Source organism: Urocitellus parryii, chromosome 6, assembly GCF_045843805.1.
Source record: "Urocitellus parryii isolate mUroPar1 chromosome 6, mUroPar1.hap1, whole genome shotgun sequence".
In the NCBI taxonomy this organism is placed as follows: domain Eukaryota; kingdom Metazoa; phylum Chordata; class Mammalia; order Rodentia; family Sciuridae; genus Urocitellus; species Urocitellus parryii.
This window is the reverse complement of record NC_135536.1, coordinates 134273725-134281252: the sequence shown is the minus strand read 5'-3', so window position 1 is coordinate 134281252 and position 7528 is coordinate 134273725. Positions and strand designations below refer to the sequence as shown.

The 7528-nt window shown below is 35.2% G+C and overlaps 1 pseudogene; it reads right to left on the bottom strand.

Annotated features, from left to right (window-relative positions):
• Positions 1 to 6622: 6622 nt before the first annotated feature.
• On the bottom strand, positions 6623 to 6732 carry LOC113182380 (small nucleolar RNA U13; annotated as a pseudogene).
• Between the last annotated feature and the right edge of the window lie 796 nt (positions 6733 to 7528).

Genomic DNA, 7528 nt, shown 5'->3' with positions numbered 1-7528 from the left:
ATAATAACAAAAACGTCTATGTGTATGTCCTTTGATGAATCTTTGCTTGAAAGTCTTGGGCTTATATGCCCCGGATTTGGTTTGCTGACCAGTAAGATGCTCACTTGGCCTCACAGGTGGATTGGTTTCCAGAATGCCTGAAACCCTCATGGTTCATGAGGGTCTTACGCACTCTATATTATCCAACTTTCTAATGATTGCCAATCTTTGAAGTATAAAATGGTGGCTTTTGTTGTTCATTTAAATGTTTTCTTTTATGTATTGAGATAAAGTGTCTCTTCAAACAGTTCCTATTCATTCAGGTTTCACTTTCTGTAAATTTCCCCATTATACTGGCTCTTGGTTTTTCCAAGTTTAAACACACACCTGCTGGAATTGCGATGGGGAATTGCGTTAGCTATAGATTAAAGGACAATTGACATCATTAAAGTAAATCATTCATCCAGAATCATAATTTTGTACTGAAACACAGTGCAAGCCACATGTGATTTTAAGAAATTCACAATAGACACATATGGCTACTTGCTATGGATAGATAGTATAGGTCTATTTTTTCATTTATTCTCATACTCACTTAAGAACTTAATTTTATTTATGGAAATCTCAATAATCATTTTGGTTAAAATTTTTGTTACTTGCAAATAAATGCTTTCTTATTTTCTGGTTAGTTTTCCTGTACTGTAGAAATGTTATTGATTTTTTCAAGTTAAATCTGGCAAATTAGCTAAACTCACTCATTAGTACCAGTTTTGTAGGTACTCTTGAGTTTTTACCTAATTGCTCTTTTTATCTATAAGTAATAACAATTTTATTTCTTCCTTATTCAATTATTTATTTTTCTTGTCTTATTGCACTGGTGACACTCCAAATGTTGTGTTACATAAAAGGTATCTTTGCCTTATTTCTAACTTTAGAAGAAATGTTGCTAAAGTTTCTCTTTCACTGTAATATTTTTGGTAGATAACTTTTATCAAGACAGTTCTCATATATTCTTAATTTCCTAAGAATTAAAAATATCATGGAGCTGGGGCTGTAGCTCAGTGGTAGAGCACTTGTCTCTCATGTGTGAGGTACAGGGTTCGATCCTCAGCACCATATAAAATAAATAAGTAATATTGTGTCCACCTACAACTACAAAAATATTTTTTAAAATAAAATAAAATATCATAAATAAATGTTCACTTTATCTAAAACCACTTCTATGTTTATTGAGTAGATTAGAATTGCCTCTACCTTTGGTGTGCTTTTTTCTCTTTTTTCTATTGATATGGTTAATTGCATAGACCTTTTTTTTCTTTTTCTGATATTAAAATTTTCTTGTATTCCTTGGATAAACCTGACTTGATCATCATGTTTTATTTTTTTAAATAAACATTTCAATTAGTTCAAGTGCTCTCTTATTTGGGATTTTCACATTTATATTCATATATTTTAAAAAAGTCTATAATTTTCTTTCCATGTGGTATCCTTTATCAATTTTGGACTCAAGATTATGCTAGTCTCAAAATCATTTTATTTATTTCATTCCTACTTCTTGAAAAAATTGTATTATATGATTATCTTTCTTTTAAAACTGTGATATAATCATCTTGTGCTAGGGACTTTTGAGGGAAGAAAGTCTTTGATTACTATTTTAATTTTTTATGTTTATTGATCTATGCAAGCTTTCTATATAGTTTTTCTGTAGCAATGTATCCAGGAAACTTCCACTTGTGTCTCATGGGTCAGAACCATGGGTCCTACAGTCACTCCCCTTGTAATGGAGATTAAGAAAGTAACAATGTACTGTTTCAATCTCTATAGAGAAAAGCAACAAGGAAGAAAGAAGTGGAAATAATATTGGCATCTACCACAGTCTCTAGACAACATATTATTTGATCTTGTTCTATCTTTGTTTTGTTTATAATTCAATCAATGAGTTTAACTCATTTACATTTATTTAATTTCTAGTATATTAGGACAATTTCAACCATCTTATTTTGTGTTGACTGGATTTATGATATACATTTTCTCTCTCAAACTACTTTCCACGCATGAATCAAATTGTCTTCTATCGGATTGAAAGTGTATGTTCTCTTTTTATTCTTCTATTCTTCTACCATTGCTTCCCCTAACTTTTTGAGAACCATACTTAACTTTCATGATTAATGTCTTTCCATTAGCACTCACTCACTTCTTGCTGGTCTCTACATCTCCTCCACATCACCCACTCCCTGTCATGCTGGTATCACTTAGAATTGACTCATGATGGTTATAAGCCTTTTTTTAGAATTTAGTATTTCTCTTAGAGGATAATAAATCTTTCTAACTTATTTACAAATCATTTCTCATTCCTCTTTGCTTCCTCCTATTGAGCAACCTGATGTCAATGTAATCCTTGTATTTGTACATGATCTGCTTTTTCTTTCTGTAAACTTTCAGAATTTCCCCCTCTGTTGAGTGTTCTGAGAACTCTATGTGTCCTGCTTGAGTGTTTGTTTTGAGTCCATCTGTCCCATCTTGTATTCTGTCAACTTTTCAAATCCAAGTTCTTTCCTCTCTTTCTTAATTCTATGAAATTCTTAGTAACTGTTTCCTCTTGTTCATATGCTTTTTTTCTATCTGGCATTCTTATTTATAAATAAGCTCTACTAAGAGTCAAGCATTTTTCCAGGGGACAGGATTACAGCACGAAGCAAAACAAAACCATCATGGAAAACTAACACCAATACTCCTCAAATTATTCCATGAAATAGAAAAGGTGAGAACCCTTCCAAACTCATTCTATGAGGCCAATATCACCCTAAACATTGGATATGAAATGGGAAAGGAAGACAGGAGTTAATGAAAATTCAAGGTCATGAGGTGGCTACAACTATTTCAGGCACTGATATAATCTCTTATATTTCTCTCTTAAGGGGTATTAAAGTTTCCCAGAAACTACCCAGCAGGGTTCTCTTCCTGTTCCACTGGCCAGAATTGTGCCACATGATGCCTACATCAATCAGTCACTGGCAACAGGACTAACTGATCTTAGACCAGTAGTTTTCAAAGAATAACCCAGAGACTCCTGTTAGCAGGTATGAGATAAAAGTTAATTTAATAACAGCAAGACATTATTTGCCTTTTTCATGCTCATTTTCTCACAAGTTGACAATGGAGTTTTCCAGAGGCTGCATGATACTGATTATGTCATTGCTTGGACAGCTCAACATAGACTTGTGTATTGTTGTACTTTCTGTAATTCTGTAAGGAAAGTAAGTTTAGAGATTAACTCAGTTTGTTCTCAGTACTTCTACTTTGCTCTTAATAGCTAAAGTTAGACTTATATATGGATAGCAAGTTAGATGTTAGACTAACTTCTAACTTAGAAGCTAGACTCTGTGTGTGTGTGTGTGTGTGTGTGCGCGCGCACGCTAGAGTTGAACCCAGGGGTGTTTTACCACTGAGTTACATCCCCAATCCTTTTTATTTTTTATTTTGAGACTCACTTGCTAAGTTGCCCAAGCTGGCCTCAAACTATCCAACTGTCTCAGCCTCACAAGTAGCTGGGATTTCAGGTGTGTAACATCATGCCCAGCTTAGACTCGTTAACAATTTATAACCTCATTATCATTCAATAAACCACAACTTTGAAATCCCATATTGTTCCTTGCACTTATAGAAACACAAGAAGCACAACTTGTAATCTTGTTTTGAAATATTATTTATTTTTTAAAAAATTTTTATTTTTTAGTTGTAGTTGAACACAAATTCTTTATTTTATTTTATTTATTTATATGTGGTGCTGAGGATCAAACCCAGGGCCTCACATATGCTAAGTGAGCGCTCTACCACTGAGCCACAACCCCAGCCCCCGAAATATTATTTCTTAAATGTTCAAAAGCTTTTCTGGATTTTTAAATTGTATCTACACCCCCAAATTTTAATATTTTATTCTGAAATTTTATATTTAACATATATTTATTTATTCATTTATTTATTTATTACAAATTGTTAACTTAAAAACAATGATTAGAAGACATTTTCTCCATCTATCACCAAACCACCTAAATCCAAAGATACTGGAAAAGTGAAAAAGATATATCACAGAGTTTTCTGACTTATGGAAAAGATGAAGCTACTCTGAATAAATTGGGACAAACTGAAAAAAAAAAGTAAAAATATAATGCAAGCAATCCACCCTCAACTTAATAAGTATCACCTTGTTTTGTCTTATGCATTAGAATATTTCTGAAGAGCACCATGGTGCCAAGGGCCCAGCCTAGGGAGGCAGCTACAGCAGTAGGGCACAAAATTTAATGGGAAATCATTCTAAGCTTTGTGTAAGTGCATGGTCAGCAGAGTGAGTGCTTCCTTAAATCTTGTACCCTAAGCACCTTACTTTATGCACCACACCTAATGGGCCATTTAAGTTAGAGGATCATTTTCAGACCGATTTAAAGAAAAAGGAATTAAATGTTTTAACCATAAATGTTATAAGCTTTTAAAAAGTCAAAAATAGTTTCTTTTTTATTTTTATTTCTTTTCAAGCTAGAAATAAAAAGTCACAGAGCATTTTACAGAGTAAGTAATCAAACTGCATTAGCAGAGAGACTAATAAAATCTTATATAGTTGATACTGCTGAATGCCAGCTGAACCAAAACTCAGTAAAAAAAATAATAATAATAACAGCACTGTCACTTCACAATATTAAATTTGTCAAATTAAAGCAATTTGTCAAATTAAAGATTGAGCTGCAGGAGCTGGGGTTGTGGTTCAGGGGTAGAGCGCTCGCCTCACACGTGTATAGCCCTGGGTTCGAACCTCAGCACCACATAAAAATAAATAAATAAAATGAAGGTATTCAATGAAGGTCCAACTACAACTAAAAAAAATAATTTTTTTTTTTTTTTTTTTTTAAGATTGAGCTGCAAACATGAAGACTGAGATAATCTCTCACTGGAAGAATAGTACTTTTCCTTATAAATGGATGGATGTCTCTGGATCAGCTGCTTTGCTTGTACTTGTCCCTATGTTAGCCAACTTTCTGTTACATTAACAAAATACCTGAAATAAATACTTTCTAAAGAGCAATGGTTTATTTTGGCTTACAGTTCTGGAGCTCCCAGTCCAAGATCTGGTGGATCCATTGCTTTCCTGGGAGTTGGGGCAGCACATCATGTCAAGACATGTGATTCAGCAAAGCTGCTCATATCATGGCCAGGAAATGAATGAGAGAAGAGTAAGGGTGTGGGTCCCCCTATTCCCTTCAAAGATGTGTCTCCAGTTCCCTGCAGGCCTCCCACTAGGTTCCACCTCTTACAGGTTCCACCATCTCCTAACAGTCGCACAGACTGGGGACCAAGCCTTTGGCACATGGACCTTTGGGGAAACATCCTAGATACAAACTAGAGCAGTCCCATATCAGCACTAACTAATCATCAAAAAAGCTCTTCTTTTCTGTGAGCACTTAACTATAGACACAAGTGATGCTGAATTATGTAAAGTGTTGAAGATTTTTTGGAATAATGGTGTTTGATGTGAAAAAGCAATCAATGGAAGTTAAACTGCTTAGGGCTTAGCATTCAGACAATGGCAGATTGCACTCCTTGTCATTGTGTGTGACATTGCCACACATAAGCAAAAGCTAAAGAAGATGATCCTGTGTGAGGAAATGAAAAGCATGCATAAAGCATGAGATCACAAAGTGTATCTGCTGCATAAAGTTTAATGGTTAGCTAAAAACAAAGCACTTCTACAGTTTGAATTGCAAGCTAAACTAGCTGCTTTTACCAGAGAGCATCATTTTACACACACACACACACACACACACACACACACACAATTGACCAAAAGTTGTTATCCACACTTGGATATTTAATAGAAATTTTCTTAAAAATAAACAAAGTGAACCTATCATTTCAAGGGAAAAAAACTGACAGTGTTTGTGGCCAATAAGAAAATTAAAGCTTTTGAACAAAAATTTGAATTTTGGAAAACTTACATGTGATAGCTTCTTGTACCTTCACAGCTTCCCAATAAAGGTTTTTGGTGGTGACATTAATAAACATGATCCTTTGTGTGTTGTATAATAAAATGGATCAGCATTTGAAAGATGTGCATGCTTATCGAATCAATATTTTTCAAATGATCACAATGGATAGTAAATCCATCCAAAGTGCAATAGAAAATCCATCCACATCAACGGATTTTAATGTCTCAGGTTATAGAAAAGATACCATTTCAGACATCAAATTGCAACTAACTTTGAAGAAACTCCAGGGCTGGGAATGTAGCTTAGTGATCGAGCACTTGTATAGCATGCATAAGCCTTCCATGACCAGCACTGCCAAAAAAGAAAAAGGAAAAAAAGAAGCTACCACTTGTTGAGTTTTATCATATCTACAATTTTCTGAAGAGGTTGTTAAAAGGGCTATCCTCTCCTTTACAACTGGATATTCTCACAAGATTTTTTATGTTAGAAAATCTCTTATATTATAAAAATAAGTTATTTAATTTAGCATATAATGGGGCTGGTGTTATTTTTCAATTAACTAATAAATTTTTTAATACTTAGATTTAATTTCTGATATAGTAATATTGGTTAATGTGATACAAAACCAGCAAAGGCCTTTTGGGGAGAGTTCAATTTTTTCTTCACATCAGGTGGATAATATGCCCACATTGTAAGAAGGTTTGAGGGAGGCACATCTCACAGGATGGTGTAAAAAAAAAAAAAACATGATCATATTTATGAACCACAAAAGGATCAAGGGGACTTCAATATTTGTTTGTATGTTTGTTTGTCTTGCAGTACTTGGAACTGCACCCAGAACCTTGCTCATGCTAGGCAAGCACTCTACCACTTCCCCAACCTGGGACTTTGGTTTTTAAGAGTGTCCTGAGAACAAAGGATTTGAGAACCACTGGCTTACGTCCAGTCAGGATTCACCCTCTGAGACCAGAGATGGGTCAACTTTCCCGTGAAGCCCATGGCTGCCTCAATGTAAAGGAGGCTTGAAAAATCTCCAGATTCTCCAAGGAATGAGTATGGGTAAGTAGTGAGCACTCTATTACACAGCACAGTGAATTCTGGCCTGGACCAGGGACTCTTGGGACACTTCTAATCAGCAGCCAGCACATTAAGCCCAGTCAGTACACACTGTGGTAGATGGTTAGAGTAGGGCACAAGGGACCTTTCTCTTGAAGAATAGGGAGACTTTGTGAGGCATGAGCCATCTGCTCTGCAGTGCTTCGTGGCCTTTTCTGCAAATGGGCAGCCCACTGGCTGTGCAGACCTTCTGGATGAAGTGAACCATTCTGACTCTCCTTAAAACCCACCCCCAGCTCATTTTTCTACCACATTTACAAAATAAAAAGTCACAACTGACAATTTAATTCCCCAGCCTAAACATACTAACATCCCCTATCTGTTCAAAACACTGAAAATTCCAGTTCATACAGAATAGATGTCCACATTATGGCCCCAGCTTGTCTTCCCAGACTTCCTGAATAATTTAACTGAGTCATTAAGAGAATGCACTCTGGAGCCAGGCTGTCCAGCTT